Raw genomic sequence first — 19,754 nt, 5'->3', positions numbered from 1 at the left:
GAGTAGCTGGGACTAAACGCATCCCCTCCATTTCTGGTTAACTTTTTTTTTTTTTTTTTTTTTTTTTTTTTTTTTTTTTTTTTTTGAGATAGAGTCTCCTTCTGTTGCCCAAGCTGGAGTATAGGAGCACAGTCTCAGTCCACTGCAGCCTCAACCTCCTGGGCTCAAGCAATCCTCCGACCTCAACCTCCCAAGTAGCTGAGATTACAAGCAGGCACCGCCATGCCTGGCTAGTTTTTGTCTGTAACTAAGGGTCTCACTACATTGCCCAGGCTGTTCTCAACCTCCTGAGCTCAAGCAATCCTCCTACCTGGGCCTCCCAAAGTGCTAAGATTATAGGCATGAGCCACCATGCCCAGCCTACTTTAATTTGTTTTAAAGAAAATATTTTATTGTATATTTTCTGGTATTCAATAAATATTAAAAGCATACAATGATATAATACTATGTATAGTAAACAGTAATACATAATAGAAATATGTATAGTTTTGATTTACTAATCTTATTGCTTCTTCCTTACTAATAAAATCCTGGCCGAGCGCAGTGGCTCATGCCTGTAATCCCAGCAATTTCGGAGGCCGAGATAGGTGGATCACTGAGGTCAGGAATTCAAGACCAGTCTGGCCAACATGGTGAAACCCCATCTCTATTAAAAATACAAAAAAATTTAGCCTGGTGGCCAGGTGCGGTGGCTCACACCTGTAATCCTAGCACTGTGGAAGGCCGAGGCAGGCAGATCACTTGAGGTCAGGAGTTCGAGACCAGCCTGGCCAACATGGCAAAACCCCTCCTCTACTAAAAAAACAAAAATTGTCAGACATAGTGGCTCACACCTGTAATTTGCGAAGCCGAGGCAGGCGGATCACAAGGTCAAGAGTTTGAGACCATCCTGGCCAACATGGTGAAACCCATCTCTCCTAAAAGTACAAAATTATCTGGGTGTGGTGGTGCATGTCTGTAATCCCAGCTACTCAGGAGGCTGACACAAGAGAATTGCGTAAACCCAGGAGGCAGAGGTTGCACTGAGCCAAGATTGTGCCATTGCACTCCAGCTTGGGCAACAAGAGCGAAACTCCGTCTCAAAAAAAAAGAAATTAGTGGGGCACGGCCGGGCGTGGTGGCTCATGTCTGTAATCCCAGCACTTTGGGAGGCTGAGGTGGGCAGATCACGAGGTCAGGACTTCAAGACCATCCTGGACAACATGGTGAAACCCCGTCTCTACTAAAAATACAAAAAAAAAAATAGCTGGATGTGGTGGTGGGCGCCTGTAATCCCAGCTACTTGGGAGGCTGAGGCAGGAGAATCGTTTGAAACGAAGGCGGAGGTTGCAGTGAGCCAAGATCGCACCACTGCACTCCAGCCTGGGTGACAGAGCAAAACTCCGTCTCAAAAAACAAAAAAAAAAAAATTAGTGGGGCCTGGTGGCACATGCCTGTAATCCCAGCTACTCAGGAGGCTGAGGCAGGAGAATCCCCTGAACCCGGGAGGCAGAGGTTGCAGTGAGCCAAGATCATTCCATTTTATTTCAACCTGGGCAACAGAGCAAGACTATATCTAAAACAAAAACAAAAACAAAAAAAATTAGCAGTCGGGCATGGTGGCTCACACCTGTAATCCCAGCACTTTGGGAGGCCGAGGCAGGCAGATCACCTGAGGTTGGGAGTTCAAGACCAGCCTGACCAACCTGGAGAAACCCTGTCTTTACTGAAAATACAAAATTAGCTGCCCATGGTGATGCATGCTTGTAATCCCAGCTACTTGGGAGGCTGAGGCAGGAGAATTGCTTGAACCCAAGAGGTGGAGGTTGCAGTGAGCCGAGATTGCGCCATTGCACTCCAGCCTGGACAACAAGGGCAAAACTCCATCTCCAAAATAAAAAATTATGTTGGCATGGTATTGGGCTCCTGTAGTCCCTGCTACTTGGGAGGCCAAAGCAGGAGAATTGCTTAAGTCCAGGAGGTATATGTTGCACTGAGCCAAGATTGCATCACTGCACTCGAGCCTGGGTGACAGAGCAAGACTCCTCTCAAAAAAAAATACAATAGGCTGGGCGCAGTGGCTCACACCTGTAATCTCAGCACATTGGGAGGCCAAGGCAGGTGGATCACCTGAGGTCAGGTTCGGGACCAGACTGGCCAGCATGGTGAAACCCTGTCTCTACTAAAAACACAAAATTAACCGGGTGTGGTGGCACATGCCTGTAATCCCAGCTACTAGGGAGGCTGAGGCAGGAGAATCACTTGAACCTGGGAAGAGGAGGTTGCAGTGAGCTAAGAGAGCACCATCACACTCCAGCCTGGGCAACAAAAGTGAAACTCCATCTCAAAAAATTTTTTTTAATTAAAAAAAAATTTAAAAGGTCCGGGCGCAGTGGCTCACGTCTGTAATCCCAACACTTTGGGAGGCCAAGGTGGGTGGATCACAAGGTCAGAAGATCAAGACCATCCTGGCTAACATGGTGAAAAGCTGTCTCTACTAAAAATACAAAAAATTGACTGGGTATGGTGGTGGGCACCTGTAGTCCCAGCTACTTGGGAGGCTGAAGCAGGAGAATGCCATGAATCTGGGAGGCGGAGCTTACAGTGAGCTGACATTGCACCACTGCACTCCAGCCTGGGCAACAGAGCGAGACTCCATCTCAAAAAATAAATAAATAAATAAATAAATAGAAAGAAAAAAGAAAAAAGAACCAAAAAAGAGAAACTAAAAAAGAATAAATAAATTAAAAAAAAAAAAAAAAAAACGGCCGGGTGCAATGGCTCACACCTGTAATCCCAGCACTTTGGGAGGCCAAAGCAGAAGAATCACCTGAACTCATCAGTTCAAAACTAGCCTGGCCAACATGGTGAAACCCTGTCTGTACTAAAATACAAAAATTAGCTGGGCATGGTGGTGGGTGCCTATAATCCCAGCTACTGAGAGGCTAAGGCAGAAGAATCGCTAGAACCAGGGAGGCCGAGGTTGCAATGAGTCAAGATCACACCACTGCACTCCACCCTGAGCGACAGAGTAAGACTCTGTCGCAAAATAAAATAAAATAAAATAAAATAAAATAAAATCCCTCGTTTTCTTTGATTTGTTTTGTTTTCGTTTTTTGAGACAGAGTCTCACTCAGTTGCCCAGGCTGGAATGCAGTGGCACGATCTCGGCTCACTGCAAGTGATTCTCCTGCCTCAGCCTCCCAAGTAGCTGGGATTACAGGCACGCACCACCACGCCCAGCTAATTTTTGTATTTTTAGTAGAGACAAGGTTTCAGGATGTTAGTCAGGCTGGTCTGGAACTCCTGATCTCATGATCTGCCCTCCTCATCCTTCCAAAGTGCTGGGATTACAGGTATGAGCCACCACACGTGGCAAAATCCCTAGTTTTCTTTCTTTTTCTTTCTTTCTTTTTGTTTATTTCTTTCTTCCTTTTTTTTTTAATTTAACAGAGTTTATTTGAGCAAAAAGTGATTCACAAACTAGGCAGCATCCAGTACTGAAATGGGTTTAGAGAGCTGCGCTCTGCAGCGTGAGCAGTGAGCTTTTATAACCTGAATAGGAAAGTAAAGTACAGAAACAGTTTGCTTGGTTACAGTACTGTGCTTGCCTTATTTGAACTTGGTCTGATCAATCGACTGCCTGTGATTGGGTGAGACACAGTAGTCTGTTACAAAAAACATACTTCTAGATTAGGTTTGAGTTTGTTTATATACTAAATTGTAACAGTTGCAGTTTGTTACATAGGAACTCAAAGTATGGAGATAGTGTCAGGCCACTGGCCTCTTATTTCTTTAATTTAATAACTCCCTCCTTTTTGTCAGCCTGTCAATTTTGAGAGATTGACCAAAACCTTAGGCATTGACATCACTTTCTGTCACCATCATAATGGACTTGTTTGGTTTTGGTATGCAACTCACAAGTCACAATATTATGAAATCCCTGATTTTCACTTGGGCGTGAGATGGTCCAGAAGAAAGACTACGTTTTCCAACACTGCCTTGTAACTAGGTGCAGTCACCTCTAAATTCTGGACAGTGAATTGTAAGCAAAGGTAATGTGCGTAACATCCAGAAATTGTCCTTGAAGGGAGGTATAGGCACTTCTGTACTTTGTTTATCCTGTTGACTGGAATATGGACACGATGACTGAAGGTCAAGCAGCTTTGCTGGTCCTGAGGTGAAAACCACATCTGAAGACTGGCTAAGTAGCAAAATAAGAATTAGTGAAACCCTTTTGTCTTAGCAGCCCTAGAATACCTGTATCCAGACTTTTTTTTTTTTTTTTTTTTCTGAGAAGGAGTCTCGCTCTGTCGCCCAGGCTGGAGTGCAGTGGCCGGATCTCAGCTCCTCCCGGGTTCATGCCATTCTCCTGCCTCAGCCTCCCGAGTAGCTGGGACTACAGGCGCCCACCACCTCGCCCAGTTAGTTCTTTTTGTATTTTTTTTAGTAGAGATGGGGTTTCACCGCGTTAGCCAGGATGGTCTCGATCTCCTGATCTCGTGATCCGCCTGTCTCGGCCTCCCAAAGTGCTGGGATTACAGGCTTGAGCCCCCGCGCCCGGCCTTTTTTTTTTTTTTTTTTTTGAGACAGGGTCTCACTTTGTTACCCAGGCTGGAGTGCAGTGACACAATCTTGGCTCACTGCAGCCTTGAACTCCTGGACTCAAGCAATCCTCCCACCTTGGCCTCCCAAGTAGCTGGGACTACAGGTTCACACCACAATGCTCAGCTAATTTTTTATATTTTTAGTAGAGACAGGTTTTGCCATATTACCCAGGCTGGTCTCCAACTCTTGGGCCACTGGGATTACAGGCAACTCTACTTCTTTCATAATACACTTATCCGTTTTTGTTTGTTTGTTTGTTTGAGATGGAGTTTCGCTTTTTTTTTTTTTTTTTTTTTTTGAGATAGCATCTCCCTTTGTAACCCAGCCTTGAGTGCAATGGCACGATCTCGGCTCACTGCAACCTCCACCCCCCAGGTTCAAGAAATTCTCTTGCCTCAGCCTCCTGAGTAGCTGGGATTACAGGTGCCTGCCACCAAGTTGGGCCTTTTTTTTTTTTCTCCAGACATAGTCTTGCTCTGTTGTCCAGGCTGGAGGGCAGTGGTGCAATCTTGGCTCACTGCAACCTCTGCCTCCCAGGTTCAAGCAATTCTCCTGTCTCAGCCTCCCAAGTAGCTGCGATTACAGGCGTGTACCATGACGCCCGGCTAATTTTTGTATTTTTAGTAGAGGCAGGGTTTCTCCATGTTGGTCAGGCTGGTCTCCAACTCCCGACCTCAGGTAATCTGCCCACCTCGGCCTCCAAAGTGCTAGGATTACAGGCATCAGCCACCGCACCTGGCCATAATTTTTGTATTTTTGGTAGAGATGGGGGTTTCACCATGTTGGCCAGCCTGGTCTCGAACTCCTGACCTCAGGTGATCTGCCCACCTCAGCCTCCCAAAGTGCCAGGATTACAGGCATGGGCCACCACACCAGCTACTTACCTGTATTTTTTTAAAATCCTAGCATACCTAAACTAAGTTACGGTGATAGAAGTCAAAATAGTGCAGTTAGCTGCAGTGACTCACACCTGTAATCTCAGCATTTTGGCTAGCTGAGATAGGAGGATTGCTTGAATCCAGGAGGAGTTCAATATCCCATCTCTAGTAAAAAAAAAAAAACTTAAAAAAAAAATTGGTTGGCCAGGTGTGGTGGCTCACGCCTGTAATCCCAGCACTTTGGGAAGCCAAGGTGGGCAGATCACAAGTTCAGAAGATTGAGACCATCCTGGCTAACACAGTGAAACCCCGTATCTACTAAAAATACAAAAAAGTTAGCCGGGCATGGTGGCGGGCGCCTGTAGTCCCAGCTACTTGGGAGGCTGAAGCAGGAGAATGGTGTGAACCCAGGAGGCAGAGCTTGCAGTGAGCCGAGATCGCGCCACTACACTCCAGCCTGGGCGACAGAGCGAGACTCCGTCTCAAAAAAAAAAAAAAAAAAAAATTAGCTGGACATGATGGCATGCAGCCATAGTCCCAGCTACTCCAGGGGCTGAGGCATGAGGATTGCTCAAGAATTTGAGGCTGCAGTGAGCTATGATCACACCATGTACTCCAGCCTGGGTGACAAATTAAAACCCTGTCTTGAAAAAAGAAAAAAGAACAGTGTTTGCCTGTGGTAGGCACAGAATTGACTGGAGTGCACATAAGGAAATTCTCTGAGAATAATGAAAATGTTCTTTATGTTCTTTTAGGTAGTAGTTACTTGTATGTACACTATTGTCAAAATGCATCGGTGGTAGCTCACGCCTGTAATCCCAGCACTTTGGGAGGCTGAGGCGGGCAGAACACCTGAGGTCAGGGGTTTGAGACTACCCTGGCCAACATGGTGAAACCCCATCTCTACTAAAAATACAAAAATCAACCAGGCATGGTGGTGTGGGCCTGAAATCCCAGCTACATGGAAGGCTGAGGCAGGAAAATCACTTGAACACAGAGGCAGAGGTTGCAGTGAGCTGAGATTGAGCCTCTGCACTCAATAAAGAATTAAAGAGCCTGTAATCCCAGCAGTTTGGGAAGCCGAGGTGGGCAGATCACGAGGTCAGGAGTTCGAGACTGCCCTGACCAAAATGGGGAAGCCCTGTCTCTACTAAAAATACAAAAATTAGCCAGGGATGGTGGTGCTCACCTGCAATCCCAGCTACTCAGGAGGCTGAGGCAGGAGAATCACTTGAACCCAGGAGGCAGAGGTTGCAGTGAGCCAAGATCGCGCCATTGTACTCCAGCCTGGGCAACAGAGTGAGACTCCATCTCAAAAAAAAAAAAAAAAAAAAGAATTAAAGGCCGGGCGCAGTGGCTTTTGCCTGTAATCCCAGCACTTTGGGAGGCCAAGGTGGGCGGATCACCTGAGGTCAGGAGTTTGAGACCAGCCTGACCAACACGGAGAAACCCCAATTCTACTAAAAATACAAAATTAGCCAGGCATGGTGGCTCATGCCTGTAATCCCATCTACTCTGGAAGGCTGAGGCAAGAGAATTGCTTGAACCTGGGAGGCAGAGGTTGCGGTGAGCTGAGATCGCGCCACTGCACTCCAGCCTAGACACCAAGAGCAAAACTTTATCTCAAAAAAAAAGAATTAAAGAGCAAATAATAAACCAACAAGCAAAAAACCCCTCTAATCTCAGGAATTCTGATTCAGTAGCTCTATGAAGGATACCAGCATGTGTATTTATTTATTTATTTATTTAAGAGGGAGTCTCACTCTGTTGCCCAGACTGGAGTACAGTGGCACAATCTCAGCTCACGGCAACCTCCACCTCCTGGGTTCAAGCAATTCTCCTGCCTCAGCTTCCCAAGTAGCTGTGATTACAGGCGCCCACCACCACGCCCAGCTAATTTTTGTATTTTTGGTAGAGACAGGGTTTTACCATGTTGACCAAGATGGTGTAGATCTCCTGACCTCGTGATCCTCCTGCCTCAGGCATCCAAAGGGCTGGGACTGGTGGCTTGTGCCTGTAGTCCCAGCTACTCAGGAGGCTGAGGCAGGACAATCAGTTGAACCCAGGAGGCGGAGGTTGCAGTGAGCCAAGATCGTGCCACTGCACTCTAGCTGGGTGACAGAGCAAGACTCCATCTCAAAAAAATAAATAAATAAAATAAAATAAATAAAGACCATGTGCCTACCTCCCAAGAGTTAAAGGAAAAGTACCTCCTCAGCGATGCCAACTGAGGGTTCAAATTCAACCTAAGCTGGATAGACGTTCTTTCTGGGATAGCCTCCTATGGTAGCCATTCCCTTGGTGCATTTCTGCATAGTGTCCTGGCTACTGGCCTGCATCCTACCTGTCATGTTCTCACTTCACTATTGAAAACCCTTTTCAGCCGTGCGCAGTGGCTCAAGCCTGTAATCCCAGCACTTTGGGAGGCCGAGACGGGCGGATCACGAGGTCAGGAGATCGAGACCATCCTGGCTAACACTGTGAAACCCCATCTCTACTAAAAAAAAAATACAAAAAACTAGCCGGGCGAGGTGGCGGGCGCCTGTAGTCCCAGCTACTCGGGAGGCTGAGGCAGGAGAATGGCGTGAACCCGGGAGGCGGAGCTTGCAGTGAGCTGAGATCCTGCCACTGCGCTCCAGCCTGGGCCGCGACAGAGCAAGACTCCGTCTCAAGAAAAAAAAGAAAAGAAAACCCTTTTCAAATGGCATCTCTCCAGCTGGGCATGGTGGCTCACACATGTAATTGCAGCACTTTGGGAGGCCAAGGCAAAAGCGTCACTTGAGCTCAGGCGTTTGACAGCAGCCTGGGCAACATGGTGAAACTCTGTCTCTACAAAAACTACAAAAATTAGCTGCGCATGGTGGTGCATGCCTGTGGTCCCAGCTACTGGGGAGGCTGAGGCTGCAACATCATCTGAGCCTGGGAGGTAGAGGCTGTAGTGATCCCTAATTGCATCACTGCACTCCAGCCTGGGCAACAGAGTGAGACTCTGTCTCAAAAACATAAATAGGCCAGGCGCAGTGGCTCATGCCTGTAATCCCAGCACTTTGGGAGGCCAAGGCGGGCAAATCACCTGAGATCAGGCATTCGAGACCAACCTGGCCAACATGGTGAAACCCCGTCTCTACTAAAAATTTAAAAAATTAGCTGGGCATGGTGGCGCATGCCTGTAATCCCAGCTACTTGGGAGGCTGAAGCAGGAGAATCACTTGAACCCGGGAGGTGGAGGTTGTGGTGAGCTGAGATCATGCCATTGCACTCCAACCTGGGCAACAAGAGCAAAACTCTGTCTCAAAATTAATTAATTAATTAATTAATTGGCCAGGCGCGGTGGCTCAAGCCTGTAATCCCAGCACTTTGGGAGGCTGAGACAGGCGGATCACGAGGTCAGGAGATCGAGACCATCCTGGCTAATGCGGTGAAACCCCGTCTCTACTAAAAAAAGACAAAAAACTAGCCAGGAGAGGTGGCGGGCGCCTGTAGTCCCAGCTACTTAGGAGGCTGAGGCAGGAGAATGGCGTAAACCCGGGAGGCGGAGCTTGCAGTGAGCTGAGATCTGGCCACGGCACTCCAGCCTGGGCGACAGAGCAAGACTCCATCTCAAAAAAAAAAAAAGTAATTAATTAATTAATAATAAACCTTATGAGAGAGTTACTATTATTTATCTCTATATCATAGGAAAAGAAACTAAAAGATAGAAATGCTAAGCAGCTATAGAACCAGGGTTTGCTGGCTCTAAAATTCAGGTTCTTTCTAACTCACTATGATATGACTTTAATCAGGGAAAAAATATAATCCCTTTCGAAATTTATACATATGAGGCTGGGAGAGGTGGCTCACGCCTATAATCCCACCACTTTGGGAGGCTGAGGCAGGTGGATCACCGGAAGTCAAGAGTTCGAGACAAGCCTGGCCAACATGGCAAAACCCCATCTCTACTAAAACTACGAAAAATTAGCCGGGCATGGTGGTGGGTGCCTGTAATCCCAGTTACTCGGGAGGTTGAGGCAGGAGAATCGCTTGAACCCAGGAGGCAGAGGTTGCAGTGAGCCGAGATTGCACCACTATACTCCAACCTGGGCAACAAGAGTGAAACTCCATCTCATAAAATAAAATAAAATAAAAATTACTCTGGCAAAAGCATAAAAGAATTTGGGCCGGACATGGTGACTCATACCTGTAATTCCAGCACTTTGGGAGGCTGAGGCAGGTGGATCACCTGAGGTCAGGAGTTTGAGACCAGCCTGGCCAACATGGTAAAATCCCATCTCTACTAAAAAATACAAAAATTAGCCAAGTGTGGTGGCAGGCACCTTAATCTTAGCTACTTGGGAGGCAGAGGCAGGAGAATCTTTGAACCTGGGAGGCGGAGGTTGGAGTGAGATGAGATCAAGCCATTGCACTCATACCTGTGGGACAAGAGCAAGACTTCTCTCAAAAAAAAAAAAAAAAAAAAGGAAGAGTAAGGGTGTGGCAGTGGCAAGCAGGTAAGCAGAGTGGTATGAATGATGGGTGAAGGTAAGACACGAATAAGAAGACTACTGTCTCCTTATTCTATAGTGATCAAAATAAATGCTCAGGCCTAAGCCAGGAGGGTGGCAGTAAGGATGAAAAATAGAACACAAATTGAGCGGCAGGGGAAGGTGACAGAACGATCAGGATTGAGTGACTTAAATCCTGGCCCATAAGGCATGCCATGGAGAGGCTGGCTTGCTCCATGCTCTGTGTGTGTAACAAGTGTTGGGGGTCAGCAGCTGTGGTGATTTAGGCCAACCACAGAGAGAAGCAAAGGGGACTTACCATTTTATTGTTGATCTTCATGCTTACAAGATATACAGGAAATGCACAGGGAGCTTGGGGGGAACAGCTATTGAGATTGTAGGAGTAGTGAGGGGAACAGGCCCACACAAATAGTACACTGAGCCCCCACTGTCTTTCTGGCTACCCATGGTGGTGCTGAGAAAGTAACTATGGCACTGGTAGCCGACTCTCAACTTCATGGGGGAGCATTTGAGCTTTAGCCCCTAAGTTTCCTTGGGAAACTCAGTGGTCAGGGTCCCTCCGTGGCTGACGCAGCAATCAGTAAAAAGCAAATGAAGGCCAGGCGCGGTGGCGCATGCCTGTAATCCCAGCACTTTGGGAGGCCAAGATGGGCAGATTACTTGAGCCCAAGAGTTCAAGATCAGTCTAGGCAACATAGCAAAACCCCATCTCCATAAACAAAGCAAATGGAATGAGCCCACCGGTTATTTGGAGGCAGTTGTTCTCAGGCCAGAGTAAACCACTGGGGTTACTGGATTTATCATGCATATAGAAACTCTTGGGAAAAAATAAACCATCCATTAACTGCAAAATGGAAGTTCTAGCTATTTCATTTAAATCAGAGATCCCCAACAGGTACCAGTTCTGTCCTCGGCCTGTTAGGAACTAGGCTGCATAGCAGGAGGTGAGCAGAGGGTGAGCCAGCAAAGCTTCCCCTGTGTATACAACCATTCCCCGTCACTTGCATTAATGCCTGAGCTCACTTCCTGTCAGATCAATGGTGGCATTAGATTCTCATAAAAGTGTGAACCCTATTGTGAGGGATCAAGGTCGTTCACTCCGTATGAGAATCTCATGCCTGATGATCTGTCACTGTCTTCCATCACCCCCAGATGGGACTGTCTAGTTGCAGAAAAACAAGCTCAGGGCTCCCACTGATTCTACATTATGGTGAATTGTATAATTATTTCATTATATATTTCAATGTAATAATAATATAAAGTACACGATAAATGTAATGTGCTTGAATCATCCCAAAACTGTGTCCCAACCCACCATATGTCTGTAGAAAAATTGTTTTCTGTGAAACCAGTACCTGGGGACCAATGATTTAAATACCTTAAAAAATGGCCAGGTGCAGTGGCTCATGCTTGTAATCCCAGCACTTTGAGAGGCTGAGGAGGGTGGATCACCTGAGGTCAGGAGTTCAAAACCAGCCTGGCCAACATGGTGAAACCACGTCTCTACTAAAAAAAAAAAAAAATTAGCCATGCATCTGTAGAGGACTACGTGCTCACAAATGAGACGTTCCCGATAAGTCCTGCTCTTGTAAACAGAGCAGGGCGTTCCTTCCCTGCAAACAGGGAGGACAAAGGAGCCAGCTGCAAACAGCAGACCCTGGGGCTTGTTTATGTGTAAACATCTTGAAAATCCAGAAAGTCAGGGAAAGGTCAGAAAACCAACAATGTGTCTTGTGACTTGGTAATATTCCACAAACAACTGCAAAAAATAAAGCGGAGCGTGTCGTTCAGGGCGGCTGCCATGTTTGTTTTGTCTTGTGTTGTCTTGTGTGTTCATTCCTTTGTTTAGGAAACACGCAGATCCCAACATGCATCGTGGCACTCGCCTGTAGTCCCAGCTACTCAGGAGACTGAGGCAAGAGAATCGCTTGAACCCCGGAGGCAGAAGTATCAGTGAGCAGAGATTGAGCCACTGCATTCCAGCCTGGGTAACAAAGCAGGACTTTGTCTCAAAAAAAAAAAAAGAAGAAATTACTTAGGCAAATAGTAAGGGTACAGAAATCCTGGATAAGGTTTTCCTTTATTTACTTTTTTTTTTTTTGAGATGGAGTCTCCCTCTATTACCCAAGCTGGAGTTAGGTGGTGCAATGTCAGCTCCCTGCAACCTCCGCCTCCCAGGTTCAAGCTATTCTTCTGTCTCAGCCTCCCAAGTAGCTGGGATTACAGGCATGCACCACCATGCCCAGCTAATTTTTGTATTTTTAGTAGAGATGGGGTTTCACTATGTTGGTCAGGCTAATCTTGAACTCCTGACCTTAAGTGATCTGCCCGCCTCAGCCTCCCAAAGTGCTGGGATGACAGGATTGAGCCACCGTGCCCAGTCAAGGTTTTCCTTTTAATGAAAAGCAGCCCCCAAGACCAGCCTGGCCAACTGGTGAAACCAGAAAGTAGGTGTTACAGATTGTTAGTAGAGATGGAGTTTTGCCACGTTGCCCAGGTTGGTCTTAAACTACTGGGCCTAAGTGATCTGTCCGCCTGTGTCTCTCAAAGTGCTGGGATTACAGGCGAGAGCCACCACTCCTGGTGCTAAGATATTTCCAACAGTGGTTTAGCAGCAGAGAATAACATGAAATGGAATATTCAGAGATGTCTCAGAATATTCTACAGTCAATGTCAATGGATGACAATGAAAAATGATATTTTTACATGGCCTATAAGACTTCAATTGATAGCCCCTCTTACACTTTTTAATTTTTTCCTGCCATCATTCCCTCAACTTTATATGTCACTCATTAACTAGGGCAAGCTCGTTCAACCTGCAGCCCCAGATGGCTTTGAATGCAACCCAACACAAATTCGTGAACTTTCTAAAAACATTATGAGATTTTTTTGGTGATTTTTTGGCGGTGTCTGATTTACATAGGGCTCACACATTGGTTCAGTCAGGTATGACGTTTACATAGCTCTCAGGGAAGGCTGGCATCGTGGATATACCATGATCTATTATCTTGTTGATTCAGCTCTGCATTTAAAAGAATGTTAAGGCCGGGCATGGTGGCTCAGGCCTGTAATTCCAGCACTTTGGGAGGCCGAGGTGGGTGGATAACTTGAGGCCAGGAGTTTCAGACTAGCCTGAACAGCATGGCAAAATCCCATCTCTACTAAAAATACAAAAATTAGCTGGTGGTGGTGGCACACGCCCATAATCCCAGCTACTAGGGAGGCTAAGAAAGGAGAATTGCTTGAACCCAGGAGGCTGAGGTTGCAGTGAGCCACGATTGTGGCCATTATACTCCAGCCTGAGTGACAGAGGGAGACGCTGTCTCAATTAAAAAAAAAAAAAAAAAAAGAAGGAATATAGCAAAACAAAAAGAAATTAGCATACAAAAAAGCCTTAGGAGTCCTCCCTTGAAAGAAAATTCCTGCAAGCTATGTTTCTTTTCAAAGGAAAAAAAAATGTTTTCAGCCTGGGCAACATGGAGAGTTTCCGTTTCTACAAAAACAATGTAAAAATTAACTGTACGTGGCCAGGTGGGTGTAATCCCAGCACTTTGGGAGGCCGAGGTGTGCAGATCACCTGAGGTCACCTGAGGTCATGTTAGCCTGCCCAACATGGTGAAACTCAGTCTCTATTAAAAATACAAAAATTAGCCGGATGTGGTTGTGGGCACCTGTAATCCCAGCTACTCGGGAGGCTGAGGCAAGAGAATCATTTGAACCCGGGAGGTGGAGGTTGCAGTGAGCTGAGATTGTGCCACTGCATTCCAGCCTGGGCAACAAGAGTGAAATTCTGTTTAAAAAAAAAAAAAAAAAAAAAAGGGCTGGAGGATCACGAGGTCAAGAGATAGAGACCATCCTGGTCAACATGGTGAAACCTCATCTCTACTAAAAATACAAAAATTAGCTAGGCGTGGTGGCGCATGCCTGTAGTCTCAGCTACTGAGGCTGAGGCAGGAGAATCACTTGAATCTGGGAGGCAGAGGTTGCACTCCAGCCTGCTGACAGAGCGAGACTCAGTCTCAAAAAAAATTAGCTGGACGTGGTGGTGTGCACCTGTGGTCCCAGTTGCTTGGGAGGCTGAGGTGTGAGGATCGCTTGGGCCTGGAAGGTGGTGGCTGTAGTGAGCTGTGATCACACCACTGCACTCTAGCCTAGGCAACAGCACAAGACCTTGTCTTAAAAAAACGTTTAGGTAGCCGGGCGCGGTGGCTCACGCCTGTAATCCCAGCACTGTGGGAGGCCGAGACGGGCGGATCACAAGGTCAGGAGATCGAGACCATCCTGGCTAACACGGTGAAACCCCGTCTCTACTAAAATGCAAAAAATTAGCCGGGCGTGGCTGCGAGCGCTTGTAGTCCCAGCTGCTTGGGAGGCTGAGGCAGGAGAATGGCGGGAACCCGGGAGGCGGAGCTTGCAGTGAGCCGGGATCGCGCCACTGCACTCCAGCCTGGGCCACAGAGCGAGACTCCGTCTCAAAAAAAAAAAAAAAAAAAAAAACGTTTAGGCTGGGCGTGGTGGCTCACGCCTGTAATCCCAGCACTTTGGGCGGCCAAGGCGGATGGATCATGAGATCAGGAGATCAAGACCATCCTGGCTAACATGATGAAACCCTGTCGCTACTAAAACTTAAAAAAAATTAGCCAGGCACAGTGGCGGGCATGGCGTGAACCCAGGGGGTGGAGCTTGCCGTGAGCCAAGATGGTGCCACTGCACTCCAGCCTGGGCAACAGAGCAAGACCTCCATCTCAAAAAAAAAAAGTTTAAAAATACTGTGCTTGTTTATATATCGAGAGAAATATGAAAAATTCACTGAAGACTGATATTCTTAATACTATCATATTTGTACAATGTTGTAATTAATTTAAAGTGACTACAATTGTGATCATCAGAAAGCATTCCATGCATATGGGAGTAGCACTTGACCTTACACAGCTGACTCACCATTACTAGCTGTTGCAACTCAGGGACATATCTAGCTTCTGCTGAACATGCAGATATACTAAAAGTGCCATGGGCTTGCACAGTAAGGCTAGAGTTACAGATCTCTGCTTTCAGGTCAGTACTGTGGGGGAAGTGGGAAAGAGGAAGTAGGATTAAGACTATTTGGCAGAAGATAAATAATCTCTTCTATAGTTAGGAATTCTTTATTAAACGTGAGGGTATAGACAAGATCGGTTCTCCACCTCCAAGCATCAGCAAAGACCCTTTCATATCTGGACACCTTCCATCTCAAAGTATAGTTCATATATCAAATTTTGGTGATACAGAGTCAGGCCAGGGAGATGCTATGGCTGTGTTGAATTACTTGACCTAGCTCTTCTTACCTGCAGTTGCTAGAACCCAAGTGCTTTCATGAGGTCAATGAAAGGATCAGATAGGTATTAAACTATTCCTAGCTCTTTTATTAAAACTGCTGTACAATGAAGAGTCTATTCTTGCTTTTACACTGCAGCGAGGTGGGAAAAACAGTGGACTAAAAATCTCACATCTCTTATACAAGAATGTTCATAGCAGCTCTATTCACAATGGCCAATATCTGGAAATAACCCAAATGTCTATCAACCTGTGAATAGATAAATAGATCGTGATATAGCCTCACAATAAAATAATGTTCAGGAACAAATACCTACAAATACAACAGCATGGATGGAAATCTGAAAACGTTATGCTAAGTTTTTTGTTTGAGACAGAGTCTTGCCCTGTCACCCAGGCTGGAGTGCAATTGCATGATCTCAGCTCACTGCAACCTCCATCTCCCAGGTTCAAGCAATTCTCCTGCCTCAGCCTCCTGAGTAACTGGGATTATGGACGTACGCCACCACACCCAGCTAATTTTTTTGTAATTTTTAGTAGAGATGGGGTTTCACCATGTTGGCCAGGCTGGTCTCGAACTCCTGACCTCAGGTGATCCCCAAGCGTCGGCCTCCCAAAGTGCTAGAATTATAGGCCTGAGTCACCGCGCCCGGCCCACATTCCACATTATGCTAAGTTTTAAAAGCCTTATACAAAAGCATGTATGTTGCATATTCTTTAAATTTCACTTATCCAGTCAGTCAGCTCTCCTTACCCATAGGTTCCTCATCTATAGATTCAACCAACCACAAATACAAAATATTCAGGCCAGGTGAGGTGGCTCATGCCTGTAATCTCAGAACTTTGGGAGGCCTAGGCATGCAGATCACCTGAGGTCAGGAGTTTCAAACCAGCCTGACCAACGTGGAGAAACCCTGTCTGTACTAAAAATACAAAATTAGCCAGGTGTAGTGGCGCATGCCTGTAATCCCAGCTACTCGGGAGGCTGAGGCAGGAGAATCGCTTGGACCCAAGAGGCGAAGGTTGCAATGATCTGAAATCGCGTCATTGCACTCCAGCCTGGGCAACAAGAGCGAGACTCAGTCTCAAGAAAAAAAAAAAATTTTTTCAGGAAAAAAAAACAAAGCAGTTGGGCATGGTGGCTCAGGCCTGTAATCCCAGCATTTTGGGAGGCTGAAGCATGTGGATTGCTTGAGCCCAGGAGTTTTGAGACCAGCCTGGGCAACATGGTGAAAACCCATCTCTACAAAAGATACAAAAAGTAGCCAGACGTGGTGGCCTGAGCCTGTGGTCCCAGCTCCTGGGGAGGCTGAAGTGGTAAGATCACTGGAGCCTGGGAAGTTGAGGCTGCACAGAGCCATGATCATACCACTGCACTCCAGCCTGGGTCACAGAGCAAGACCCTGTCTCAAAAAATTAAAGTTAAAGTTTAAATGTAAATTTAAATTTTTAAAAATGTTTAATCTTTATTTACTTATTTCTTTAGAGTCTCCCTCTGTCACGCAGTCTCCCTCTGATGACCCACTGGAGTGCAAGGGTGGCTCAACACAACCTCTGCCTCTGGGATTCAAGAGATTCTGGTGCCTCAGTCTCCAGAGTAGCTGGGATTACAGGCATGCACCACCACATCCGGCTAATTTTTGTATTCTTAGTTGAGACAGGGTTTTGCCATGTTGCCCAAGCTGGTCTCCAACTCGTGACCTCAAGTGATCTACATGCCTCGAACTCCCAAAGGGCTGGGATGACAGGCGTGAGCCACCGCACCTGGCCTAAATGCTATATTTAAAGGAAAATTAAAAAAAAAAAATTACAGCTTAATACCAAGGCCAAAAAAAAAAGATTGTTTAGAAAAACAATTGTAGGCCAGGTGCGGTGGCTCACGCCTGTAATCCCAGCACTTTGGAAGGCTGAGGCGGGCAGATCACAAGGTCAGGAGATCAAGACCATCCTGGCTAACACAGTGAAACCCGGTCTCTAATAAAAAATTACAAAAAATTAGCCAGGCGCAGTGGCAGGCACCTGTAGTCCCAGCTACTCGGGAGGCTGAGGCAGGAGAATGGTGTGAACCTGGGAGGTAGAGCTTGCAGTGAGCCAAGATCGCACCACCGCACTCCAGCCTGGGCGACAGAGCAAGACTCCGTCTCAAAAAAAAAAAAAGAAAGAAAAACAATTGTAAAAAATGCAAATAAAACTCAAAACAGTATAGCAAGTATTTAAATAGTATTTGCCTTATATTTGCTATTATAAGTAACCTAGATTTGATTTAAAGTGTATGAGAGGGGCCAGGCATGGTGTTTCATTCCTGTAATCCCAGCACTTTGGGAGGCCAAGGCAGGTGGATCACTTGAGGTCAGGAGTTAGAGACCAGCTTGGCTAATATAGCAAAATACCAGTTCTACTAAATACAAAAATTTGCCGGGTGTAGAGGCAGGTGCCTGTAATCCCAGTTACTCAGGAGGCTGAGACAGGAGAACTCCTTGAACCCAGGAGGTGGAGGTTGCAGTGAGTCGGGATTACGCCACTGCACTCCAGCCTGGGTGACAGTGAGACTCCGTCTCAAAAAAAAAAAAAAAAAAAAACCACAGAAAAACGTATGTGGAAGGAATGGGAGGAGGTACATCTAGTCTATGCAAATACTAGGCCTCTTTTACATAAGAGGCCTTGTATGGAAGTTGAGCATTCGAGGATATTTGGTGTCCATACAGCTCTGAGAACCAATCCCCAGCAGGTACTGAAGGATGACAGTATGAAGTTTCAGAACAGGCAAAATTAATTTGTTGGACTCATTCACCACTTTCCGATTGCTTATGGCACACTAGTGTCAACCTGAAATAATCAAAAGGATCAGAATCCACCTTAAAGACTTTATTCAAGCAAAAAATTGGAAATAGCCGTTTGGGAGACAAAGGCTACAGAAAAATGGGGTCAGTGCTCCAAAGTTAAAAGTTAAGTTTCTTTCCTTCTATTTTTCCTTATTTTTAATTTTAATTTTACTTATTTATTTATTTCTTTTGAGATGACATCTTGCCCTGTCGCCGAGGCTGGAGTGCAATGGTGTAATCTCTTCCTACTGCAACCGCCGCCTCCCAGGTTCAAGCGATTCTCGTGCCTCAGCCTCAGCTAGGATTACAGGCATGCACCACCATGCCTGGCTAATTTTTTGTAATTTTAGTAGAGACGGGGTTTCACCGTGTTGGCCAGGCTGGTCTTGAACTCCTGACCTCATATGATCCACCCGCCTCGACCTCCCAAAGTGCTGGGATTATAGGCCTGAGCCACTACGCACGGCCTTATTTTATTTCTTGAGACAGAGTCTCACTCTGTTGCGCAAGCTGGAGTGCAATGGCATGATCTCGGCTCAGGGAAACCTCCATCCCCAGGTTCAAGTGATTCTCCTGCTTCAGCCTCCCAGGTAGCTGGGATTACAGGCGCCCGCCACCATGCCCCACTCATTTTTTGTATTTTTGGTAGAGACAGGTTTTCCAATGTTGGCCAGGCTGGTCTCAAACTCCTGATCTCACATGATCCTCCTGCCTCAGCCTCCCAAAGTGCTGCGATTACAGGCATGAGCCACTGTGCCTGGTCAATTTTTAGTTTTTTTTTTTTTTTTTGAGACAGAGTCTCGCTCTGCCGCCCAGGCTGGAGTGCAGTGGCCAGATCTCAGCTCACTGCAAGCTCCGCCTCCCGGGTTCCCGCCATTCTCCTGCCTCAGCCTCCCGAGTAGCTGGGACTACAGGCGCCCGCCACCTCGCCCGGCTAGTTTTTTGTATTTTAGTAGAGACGGGGTTTCACCATGTTAGCCAGGATGGTCTCGATCTCCTGACCTCGTGATCCGCCCGTCTCGGCCTCCCAAAGTGCTGGGATTACAGGCTTGAGCCACCGCGCCCGGCCAATTTTTAGTTTTTTTTAAGAGATGAGATCTTACCATATTGCCCAGACTGGTATCAAACTCCCAGGCTCACAAGATCCTCCTGCCTTGACCTCCAAAACTGCTAAGATTACAAGCGTGAGCCACTGCATCCTGCCCTTGAATTCCTTCTTACAAAGACAGAAGAAAGCAAGTTTAGTAGGATTATAACATTTTCTATACTAGCCTGGTTTATGAATTACAACAATTTAATTAATTATAGTTTACTTTTTTTCCCATATGGCTTGTTTTCTTTTTTCTCGCTTTTCTTTTTTTTTTTTTTTTTTCTTTAGACAAAGTCTCACTCTGTTGCCCAGGCTGGAATGCAGTGGTGCAATCTTGGCTCACTCCAACCTCTGTTTCCCAGGTTCAAGCAATTCCCCAGGCTTAGCCTATCAAGTAGCTGGGACCACAGGTGCCTGCCACCACACCCAGCAAATTTTTGTATTTTCAGTAGAGCTGGAGTTTCACCATATTGGCCAGGCTGGTCTAGAACTCTTGGCCTCAAGTGATCCGCCCACCTTGGCCTCCCAAAGTGTTGGGATTACAGGCATGAGCCACCGCTCC

The sequence above is a fragment of the Rhinopithecus bieti genome, unplaced genomic scaffold (genome assembly GCF_001698545.2).
Source record: "Rhinopithecus bieti isolate Rb0 unplaced genomic scaffold, ASM169854v2 scaffold_2339, whole genome shotgun sequence".
NCBI lineage: Eukaryota > Metazoa > Chordata > Mammalia > Primates > Cercopithecidae > Rhinopithecus > Rhinopithecus bieti.
This window is presented reverse-complemented; position numbering follows the sequence as displayed.